Here is an 11635-nt window from a genome sequence, read left to right as displayed (position 1 = left end):
ATTTTTTTGTCAAAGAGAAAAGCAAACTGGGGCAGGTAAGGAGGAAAATGTACAAGAATGAATGAATGGAAATCCAAGTTCTCTATAAACTTTAATTAAAATCTCAATAAAAATTAAAAATAATTACATCATTAAAAAGAATAAAATTAGAAAACAAAGAGCTCTAGGTGTTCGTCAATTGTTGGCAAAATTTTATTATGACATAGTATTCTCTCTCCATACCTATTCAATTTTTATGCAGAGCAAACTATCAGAGATGCTGGACTCTTTGAGGAGGAGTGTGGCATCAGGATTGGAGGGAGACTCATAAATAGCCTGCGTTATGCAGATGACATAACCTTGCTTGCTGAAAGTAAGGAGGACTTAAAGCACTTGTTACAGAAGATCAAGGAATGCAGACTTTGGTATGGATTGCATCGCAGTGTCAGGAATACAAAGATTCTTACCACTGGACCAATAGGCAGCATCGTGATATATGGAGAGGAGACTGAAACTGTCAATAGCTCATCTGGCTTCTATCCACAATTATCAGCCTTGGTATCAGCAGTCATGAAATAAGGAGACACGTTGCACTGGGATAATCTGCAGTTAAAGACCTCTCCAAATTATTGTGGAGTAATGATGTCATTTTGAGGACTAAGGCACATCTGATTCAGGCCATAGTCTTTCCAATTACTTGCTATGCATCTGTGAGCTGGACAATGAATAAGGATAACAGGAAAAGAATTGATGCCTTTGGGCTGTGGTGCTGGAGAAGAGCACTGAGCATCTTATGGACAGCCAAGAGAACACATAGATATGTTCTGGAGATGGTGCAGCTGGAGTGCTCTTTGGACGCAAGAATAATGTGCCTTTGCCTCACATACTTTGGACATGTTGCTTGGAGGTGCTATTGCTTGGAGAGGGACACAATGTTGGGAAGGGTGGAGGGTCTGCGAAAGAAAGGAAGACCCTCCACCAGGTGGATTGACATGGTGACTGCTGCAATGGGCTCTCGTGTGTCAGGAAGTGTGAGGATGGCATAGGAAAGAACAGGGTTCAGATCCTTTGTTCATAAGGTTGCTATGAGTCATGCTCAACTTGACGGTCCCTAACAACAACAAAGTGATTCTCAGGGAGCTCGTGTGTCACAGTCTGTAGTGAGGTGCGCTGCTAACCAAAGGCTGTGCATCTTCAGTGGCTCTGCTGCACCCCTGGCTCTGCAGGAGAACGGTGGGCAGTCTCCTCTTGTGATTGGAAATTCAATAGGGGGCTGAAAATGACTCGCTGTCAGGGGAGGAGTGAATGAGTGTTTCTCATTTATTCTGAATACTTAAAGAGACAAGAGAAACCTGTTAACAGGAATGCATTGTTTGAAAAATATATACACATTTCAGTTCAACCTGGTGGGTTGAGATCCAGTATTTGCCACCCCCCTTCCTTCAGATGTCACTGAAATGGTAGAAGTAAAAGATGAGATAAAACCACAAATGCACGGCAAAAGAGAGGAATGGCACCATGAGGGGGCCAAAAATTTTAAGGCTTTCAGAAAGATGGAAAAATATAAGCTTTGAGTTGATGGATAACGCAGAATAAAGACGATGTGGCCCAGAATGCACTCTGTAGTTTGGAAATTGGGTACTGATGTGTTAGTAACACCCCGTAAGGCAGGGCTCGGCTATGGTGGAAGAGTCTGTACTGTCGTGCTGATAAACAAGCGGCTATGCGTTTCTGCTGGTTTAATGTCCATCAGCTGCTCTAAGGGAGAGAGCCGAGCAGTAAGATTCACAGCCTCGGAGACCTGATGGTGGACTATGAGGTGGAATCAACTTGACAGCAGTGGATTTGTTTAGGAGGTAATTATACGCTAGTCATCAAGAAATGTTCAAGTCAAAAGCAGAACTTCCTATCTACCCATTGTTGTTGTTATGTGCCATTGAGTCGCTTGTGACTCATAGCGACCCTATGTACAAGAGCCCTAAATGCTATTCTATCCTCTGTCAACCTTGCAGTCTCAAACACACTCATTCCCACCACTCCACTCACAGAATCGATCCATCTCATCAAGGGTCTTCCTTTCCTGCACCGAACGTCCACTCTCCCAAACATGATGTCCCTCTCCAAGGACCAGTCCCTCCTTGCAACATGCCCAAAATATGTCAGACAGAGCCTCAGAATCCTTGACTCCAAGGAGCATTTGGCTTCATCTTCTCCAGGAAAAACTTGTTTTCCTAGCAGTCCATGGTATATTCAACACTCTTCTCCAGCACCACAGCTCAAAGGCATCAATTCTCTTACAGAAAATATTTGAACAAAAACCAACTTGGAACTTCTCTCAATGGTTCAGGTTCTCTTTCAACACAAGCACTGTGATTTAAGGACCAACAGGAAAGGGAGTTAGTTGCCACAAGGGCAAAAGACCTGCAGTTTTCTAGAAGGTTTTCAAGTTTCTCCTCAAGGCCCATATTAAAGTGGTGGGGTAAGTTTGAAAGAAAGCAAGACTATTATGATAGCCTTGTATTACCCTTCATTCTTTTTAGAAAATATCAGGAGGTATATTATTTATTACCTTCAATCTCCATTTCCCTGAATCAAACAAAACAGGATTCTGACTTGATAGTGGATAAAATTAGACACAATCAAAATTTGCCAGATTATTCATAGCACTTTTAGGACATTTTATGAATAGCAAATGTAGCTACCTCATTCTGTTTGTTCTTTGGTATTTCCCTGGTTTCTCAAAGTGTTCCTTAAGCACTTTCACAGAAGAATAACGCCTCAGGAAAGTAGTAATAGCTTTAGCAAATGTTGGAGAAAAGAGATACACTGTCACTGATGTCATGGTCAGATGCAAGGAGAGATTCTTGACCGCAGGCCTGTTTGCACCATCCCAAATCCAACCCTGGTGAGAGAGAAAGCACGATCCCATGCCACTGGCGCCCAAGCCGCTGCTTGATTTCTTTTTAATTCATGCAGTTTCACTACCAACTGGAGCAATATACAAAGGAAGATCAAGGAATGCAGACCAAGGAAGAGTTTTCTTCTAATTCTTTAATGTTTGTATATTCTGCCTAAATGGTATCCATGAGTTCTCTCCAAAGCCATTCACTGGAAGTAATCCTTTACCTTTCATACAGAAGACATCCAGCCTACAACTTCAACTCCCTGCTTCTCCAGTTTCTTATACCATCTATTCCATTCCGTCCACGTCCTAGAATGTGACTGACTCTGTTCCCCCTGTTACCCTTGAAAGGGGGAAAGGGTCAAATGTAGTTGGCACTGCATCTATGATACGTTCAGACACTTTTCAAGGATGATCATTTAAAAAAACTTTAAATAAATTAAATTTAAAAAAATAATTGTCATCGTATGTGGGTATAATGATTTGGATTATGTCCCCAAGATGTATCAACTTGGGTAGGCCATGATTGTCAATATTATCCATTTTGTGATCCTCTGTTGTAAATCCTACCCTCTAGCACATTAATAAAGCAGGATTGTTGATGTTGTTGTTGTGTGCCATTGAGTCGGAACCGACCCAAAGCTGATCCTCTGGTGGGTTTTCAGAGGTAGTTAACTACAAGGGAGGAGATTGCCCATCCTTCTAGGGACAGTTCTTTTAATTAGACAGCATAAAATCTACAATAGTAGGTCCTATTTTTTTGTCAATCATTTAAGATTATTAACAATTAAACAAATGAGCATCTAAAGGTGGACAATGATGAAAGATGAATAAAGATATGAATAACGGTAACTATATCATAAAAGAATTGCTTAGTATCACAAGAACATGGAAACAGCCCAGATGTCCAACCACAATCAAATGGATTGAGAAATTATGGTACATTCATATAATGGAATACTACACAGCACACAGGAGCAATGATCTTGTAAATTATTACTTAACTTGAGAGGGACCGAAGAGCATTATCTTGAGTGACCTAATTCAGTCAGATAAGGAAAATATGTCTTCTGATTTCCTGACTTCTGGTTGTTGTTGTTGTTGTTGTTGTTGTTTTGTGCCATCGAGTTGCCTGCAACTCATAGCGACCCTATGTACAAAAGTCCTAAACGGCATTCTATCGTGTGCCAACCTAGCCATCTCAAACACATTCATTCCCACCACTCCATTCACAGAATCAATCCATCTCATCGAAGGTCTTCCTCTCCTGCACCATCCCTCCACTCTCCCAAACATGATGACCCTCTCCAAGGACCAGTCCCTCCTTGCAACATGCCCAAAATATGTCAGACAAAGCCTCAGAATCCTTGACTCCAAGGAGCATTTGGCTTCATCTTCTCCAGGACAAACTTGTTTTCCTAGCAGTCCATGATATATTCAACACTCTTCTTCAGCACCACAGCTCAAAGGCATTAATTTTCTTTCTGTCATCCCTATTCACTGTCCAACTCTCTGATGCATAGCATGTAATTGCAAAGACTATAGCCCGGATCAGGTGCACCTTAGTTTCCAGCCTGACATCGTTGCTCTTCAGTACTCTTGAGAGGTCCCTCACAGCTGGCTTTCCCAATGCAATTCATCTCTTGATTTCCTGGCTGCTGTTACCAAGAGTGTTGACTATGGAGCCAAGTAAACTAAAACTGTTAATTATCTCAATCTCTTCACCATCCATATTGATGGTGCCAATTGGCCCAGTGGTGACAATCCTTGTTTTCTTGATGTTGAGCTTCAATCCATATTGAAGACTGCAGTCCTTGACCTTCTGCAGCAATTGCTTTAGGTCCTCCTTAGTTTCAGCAAGAGGGTTGTGTCATCTGCATAACATAGGTTGTTGATGACTCTCCACCAATCCTGATGCCACATTCCTCTTCGTACAGCCCAGCATCTTGGATGATCTGTTCTGCATACAGATTGAAAAGGCATGGAGACAGGATACATCCCTGATGGACCCCCTTCTTGATTTTGAACCATGTAGTGTCTCCTTGCTCTGGTCTGACAACTGCCTCTTGCTCCAAGTATAGGTTTTGCATTAGCACAATCAAATGTTCTGGGATTCCCATTCTTCACATTCAGCCACAGCTTGTTGTGATCCACACAGTCAAAAGCCTTTGCATAGTCAATGAAGCACAGATACACATTCTTCTGGTATTCTTTGCTTTCTGCCAAGATCCATCTAACATTAGCTATAATATCCCTAGTACCACGGCCTTTTCTAAATCCAGTCTGCACATCTGGCAGTTCTCTGTTGACATATTGCTCCAAACATTTTTGAATACTTTTCAGCAGAATCTTGCTTGCATGTGATATCAATGATATTGGTCGATAATTTCCACACTCTGTTGGGTCACCTATCTTTGGAATGGGAACAAATATTGATTTTTTCCAGTCAGTCGGCCAGCTGGCTTTCTTGGCACAACTTAGTGAGCACTTCTGGTACCAAGTGTATGTAAGAAGCAAGGATTTTGAAACTCTATATCACATATTTTATGTGTGGTAGCCAAGAGGGGTCAGTCTTTGGAAAAAGACATCATGCTTGATAGAGTTGAGGGACAGCGTGAGAGAGGAAGACCCTGGATGAGATACATTGACACATAACTGTTTTAATGAGGGTAGGTGTGTCAGAAATAGTAAGATTGGCTCAGGATAGAGCAGGGTTCAGAGCTGTTGTGCTTAGGGTTGCTATGGGTCATAGGGCTTTTAAAAAATCTAGTATATCCCCATGGATCTTAAAGTCTGCGTGCATGCTGTGTAATGGGAGTAGGTGTGTAAGAGACAATAAGATTGGCAAGGGATACAACAGCGTTTAGGGCTGTTGTGCATAGGGTCGCTATGAGTCGCAGGTGACTCGATGGCACGTAACAACAACAACTCCTCCAATATGGCCCCATGTTTACTAATAACTTTTCTAAATCCCTCTTTCCAAACAGGGTTGCATTTATAGGTGGCAATAGCTTTGCTTTGGCCATTCCTGGGTGTTTCCTCATCTCTGACCTCAATTGCTACTCACAGTTCTGTAAAAGTCTCATTGTTAGATTCTCCTCAGTTAACCTCTTTGGGTGGGCCTTCTGTTTTCTCTTTGGACTGTTATCAGTGGTAGACTGAAGCCAGACCCTGAGGGCCTCTGCATATCAACCTGAAAAGTTTGACCTTTATTTAGTGGACAATGGAGGACATCAAGGTAGGCTGTGAGGTGTGCAACTTTATGTGGGAGCCCTGACTCTTAAGCAAGGGAGTGACTTACTTTAAAAGAACACAGAGGAAGAGGCTGGCAATGGAAGCACTTTAAGGAGAGCAGCGACTTGTTATCAGCAGCTTGGCTTATTTTTTTTTTTTAATTTAGGTTGTTTATTTTTCATTTCAATGAACAGAGATTTGGGGATTCCATTCATTCATTGTTGCACCCTTCTCCCCGCACAAACCCCTCCCCCCCCATTTGCTCCTCTCCTTGAAAAGCAAAAGAAAAACTCCCTCATTGGTACACAATTCCCACCCCCCCGCACCTCCCCAAACCCCAGCCCCTACCCCCAAATATAATCCACTCTGCAACCCTCATTGCATACTCCTACGATAAAAATAATGCCCTAAAATATAATACTTTTAGACTATTCTCTCCCCCATAGACTTCAATGCCGTATTGAAGCTTGGCTTATTTTAACACACAATGTTAATACAGAGAAGTGTGTCACAGCCCCAATTTTAGAGCCTCCCCTAACGACTTAGTTCTGCATTAAGCGGAGAGTTCTGGGGCAAAGTCTGTAGGGAGTTGTGCTGTTGTGCAACTACCTCAAAAGCAAGGAGGCCTCTCTGGCAGTTCAAATCCCTCAGCTGCTCAGAGGCCAAAAAGATGGACACATACAATCTTTTCTTGGGTGATTTACAACCTCCAAAAACCTCTCTGGGGTGTCTGCTATGAATCCGTTCTGACTCGTTGACAATGAGTTTGGGTTGTGGATTTTCCCCCAAGTATTCATTTCCTTCTGTGTCCCCTGTCACTCTGGGCCACAAATCAGTTTTAGCTCAAGGTACTTAAACAGTCCTTGCCCAGCTTCTCATTTTCTGATGTTAATCTGTATTGATCCTAGAAATCCCAAGTATAAGGAAGACTGCAAGATGCCTGAAAGAAATCAAAGATTTTCCAATGTCTGCAGGAGACAGATACTATTTTGTAGCAGTGTTATTCAAACTAATTCACAACAAAGCACATTCGCGGGGTATCTGGAAAACACTTATACGGCACTTTATGTTTTCATGCATTTAAGGGAAACTTAGGAATGTCCTCAAGTGGCACAAAAGGCTTTGTGCTCAACTATTAATCTGGGCTACATCATGATAATGGAGGCAAAAATTGAAGTTGTCAATGATTCTGTTTTACTTGGATCCACAATCCACACCCTTGGTAACCACAGTTAAGAAATCAAAATGTGTGTTGTATTGAAGAAATCTGCTGTCAAAGACTGCTCTAAAGTTCTAAAGAGCAAAGATGTCAGTTCAAAGACTAAGGTGCACCTGACCCAAACCTTGGTATTTTCAATTGCTTCTTATGCATCAGAAAGTTGGGCATGAATAAGACTGAAAAATCAATGCCTTTGAGTTGTGGTGTTGGAGAAGAGTCTTAAATACCCCATTGACTACCAAAAGAGCAGCCAATCAAATCTGTTTTGAAGGAAGTATGACCAAAGTGCTCCTGAGAGGCCAGGATGGTGACATTTCTCTCACTTACTTCGGGACTAGTTTTAGGAGAAACCAGTCCTTGGAGAAAGACATCGCAAGGGAAAGGTAGATGATCAGCAAAAGAGAGGAAAACTCTTTTTTTTTAAATTATTTTTGTGTGAGAGTACTGTTAAATCAGATCTGACTGGTACAGGAGGAGATTGTCCCTCCTTCCCCAGCAGAGGATCTGGTGGATTTGAACCGTGCACCTCTGGGATTGTAGTTGCTGCTCCTTACCACTAGGCCACCACAGCTCCCTGAGAGGAAGACTCTTAACAAGACCAATGAATGCAGTGACTGTAACAATGGGCTTGGTTGGGTATGCCAGAGACGGTGAGACTGGTACAGGAGAGGGCAAAGTTTGGATCTGTTGTTCAGAGGGTCACTGAATTATAGATGCTTCAATGGTAGCTAACTAAAACAACAACAACTAGCCTAAAAGCTTGTGGTTCTATCTCCCAGAGACTGTAAAAGAAGCTGAGCCAAGTAGGGAAGCACAACCCACATGTAGTTGTACTCAGAGGCCTCCTGTATAAAATAGGGCACAGGTCAGCCTACCCAACAGTCTTGATGTTCTCTATTGTTTGTTGGATCAAGGTCATGATAACAGCCATATTTTAGATCACAAAGCTACCACTTGACCTAACAAGTTGCCCGAAGTTCTTGCAGCGAATAACCTGTTTGAACCAGTTTCTTAAGCATGAGTGGTGCCTCAGGAGTGTCTGCCAAATGATTTTCCAAATGAAGCAGCCAAGAGCAGCAACCTGAAGCAGGACTTGAACCTGTGACTCAGAAGACTTTACATAGGAAAGTGGTTGGCTGGGGTGAAGTGCCAGCAAGTCAGAAGTGACCCATCACTGATCCTCCAGTGGGTTTTCAGAGGCATTTAATCACACAGAAGGACATTGAATAGGCGTGAATAAATCCGGACAAGTAGTCCCAACTTCTGCCCGGCCCCATCCCTGCCAGCTCCCCTGTGGGTCACAACAAAGACAGGGGACTGTCAAATGCACTTCTAGCTGACCTTGCTGTCTTGTGATGTCAAACAAGAAGAAAGAAGAAACACTTCGTGTTTAAAGATTAAATCCGCCCTTTACACAAGCCTTATGAAACACCAGGTGTGCAAAAGAAAGTCTACCTCTGGAACATACTAGTCATGAAATTCGAGTGTCAACTCCATCTCCACAAGAATTTCTTCCCCTTGAGGGGGCCTCTCAGGTGGGACACCCCCTTCTTCATTAATATTCTAGCACAATTGTTGTTGTTATGTATCGTCGAGTCACCTGCAACTCATAGCGACTCTATGTACAACAGCTCTGAACTCTGCTCTATCCTGGGCCAATCTTATTGTCTCTGACACACCTACTCCCCATTACCTAGTCAATGAATCAATCAGACTCATCAAGGGTCTTCCTCTCCTGTGCTGTCCCTTCACCCTCCCAACCATGACATCTCTGTCCAAGGACTGGTCCCTCCTTGAAATGAGGGAAGCCGAATATCAAATTTAATAATAGTAGACCAAATGCTGTTTCGGGGAAATGAGGGAAGCTTGATACAAACTGAAGGCCACCTTATGGCAATGGGGCATTCCCTAGGAGTTAACATTGTTCTTAGTTTGTGTCAAATGAATCCCTCCCTCTTGAGATTAGCATAAAGAGGAACTTGGCCTTATCTGTAAAAGACTTCACCATTATCCTTTGTTTTGTACTTCCTTGTGAATTTACTTTTATTATCTTATGATTCTAAATAAATACTCAGAGAAGCATGGCTTGAGGTCTTCAGTCGAGAACTGCTGACCCTCTGTTTTAAGCTCTCTGCTCTATCTCATTCCTGGCTGTTTGTCTCTTTATTAATAATTATAAAATTATTCTGTTCTTTGGGATCCTCGGTCTGCAACATTGAAACATGTCCAAAGTATGTCAGACAAAGCCTCAGAACCCTTGCCTCCAAGGAGCAACCTGATTTCACCCTCTCTAGGAAGAATCTGTTTGTTCTCCTAGCAGTCCATAATATATTCAATACTCTTCTCCAGAACCACAGCTCAAAGGCATCACTTCTTCTTTTATCATCCCTAGTCATTGTCCAGCTTTCTGATACATAGCAAGCAATTGCAAAGACTATGGCCTGGATCAGGCACACCTTACTCTCCAGCCATGTAATTCCCATCTTGATTCCCTGAAGCACAGTCAACATCATAGATAATCTCCATTATTGTCCTTTGAACAAATTAGGGAAAGGTACTCTTTAACTGGGTGTATGTACCAGTCATTCCTCAGCGAAGAACGGGTAATGTTTGATTTATACTGCCACTGAGAACCCACTGAAGGGTCAGCTAACAGTTCCAATTAAACAGCACACAGCAATTACTTGCTATGCATCAGAGCTGGACAATGACTAGGAATATCAGAAGGAGATTTGATGCCTTTGCGCTATGGCGCTGGAAAAGAGTATTTGGATACACCATGAACTGCTAGTAGAATAAACAAGTTTGTCCTAGAGAGGGTGAAACCAGGTTGCTTCTTGGATGCAAAGATTCTGGAGCTTCGTCTGACATACTTTGGACGGATCAGTCCTTGGAGAGGGACATCATTCCTGGAAGAGTGGAGGGCCAGTGCAAGAGAGAAAAACCCTCAATGAGATGGATTTCTTCAGTAACAGGGTAATGAGAGTAGGTGCGCCAGAGACAATAAGTTTGGCTCAGGATAGAGCAGCGTATAGGACTGTTATATACAGTGTCGCTAAGAGTCACAAGTGACTCGATGGCACATAACAACAACAATATGGAAAGAATCATTGGTGAAACTCAATATCATCAGACAAAACCAGGCCAGGTGCTAACTGTGAAACAGATCATTAATTAATTATTCATGTGCAAGTTCAAATTGAAGCTGAAGAAAATTAAAACAAGTCCACAAGAACCAAATATGAGTTTATCTCACTTGAATTTTAAAATCATCTCAAGGACTGGTCTGAGGTACTGAACACTGATTGAAAACCAGATGAACTGTAAGATTATTACATCAAGGATCTCATCAATGAAGGCAGCAAAAAACCATTACAAAGACAGGAGAAGGAACAAACCAAAATAAATGTCAGAAGAGACTATTAAAATTGCATTAGAGTGGCCTCACGCAGTGCAGCCAGGTCCAAGCATCAGATAAATTAAACAGCCACCACTGTTGAGCAAAAAAGCCAAGACCAAGACCACCGAAGTGTCCTCAGCGCACAACATCCAACGTGTTTGCCATGTTTGGCCAGTCCCAGATTCAGTTGTTCAAAGAGACCTTCAACATGATTCACCAGAATAGAGATGGTTTTATCAACAAGGAAGACTTGCATGATGTGCTGACCTCTCTAGGGAAGAACTCGATGGATGAGTACCTGGAAGCCATGATGAATGAGGCTCCAGGGCCCATCAACTTCACCACGTTCCTCAGGATGTTCGGGAAGAAGCTCAATGGGACAGATCCAGAGGAAGTCATCAGAAATGCTTTTTCCTGCTTTGATGAAGAAGCAACAGGCACCATTCAGGAAGACTACCTGAGAGAGCTGCTGACCACCATGGGGGACCGCTCTATGGACGAGGAAGTGGACAAGCTCTACAGAGAAGCTCTAATGGACAGAAAGGGGAATTTCAATTACACTGCGTTCACACGCATCCAGAAACATGGAGCAAAAGACAAGGATGACTGAAGAAAGTTTAGCTTAAACCCTCTAATTACCTTGAGTTTACTCCCAAGACACCCCCTCTCCCTCTTAGAAGCTGTGCGTGCACGTAGCTTCACAGCTTTGCCTCTTAACCTCTCCCTTGGATGTATTTATTCCAGGCCTTTCTGCCACTAGCATCTGTATAATCAGGATGGGAATGGGGATGAGAATGTAAATTGTATTGAAAAACAGATAATAAATAAAAATCGACAAACGTAGGGGAAGAGATGGTGAAGTAAGAGCTGAAATGAAGATTTCAAAGGGTAGCTCAAGAAA

At 42.5% G+C, this 11635-nt stretch overlaps 1 pseudogene; it reads left to right on the top strand.

The window, feature by feature from the left end:
* The first annotated feature begins 6104 nt into the window (after nt 1–6104).
* On the top strand, nt 6105–11344 carry LOC102861289 (annotated as a pseudogene).
* Nucleotides 11345–11635: the final 291 nt, after the last annotated feature.

This window comes from Elephantulus edwardii, unplaced genomic scaffold, assembly GCF_000299155.1.
Source record: "Elephantulus edwardii isolate Elephantulus edwardi_28Jun2011 unplaced genomic scaffold, EleEdw1.0 scaffold00037, whole genome shotgun sequence".
NCBI lineage: Eukaryota > Metazoa > Chordata > Mammalia > Macroscelidea > Macroscelididae > Elephantulus > Elephantulus edwardii.
The sequence above is the reverse complement of the archived record's forward strand: the minus strand, read 5'-3'. Positions and strand labels throughout refer to the sequence as shown.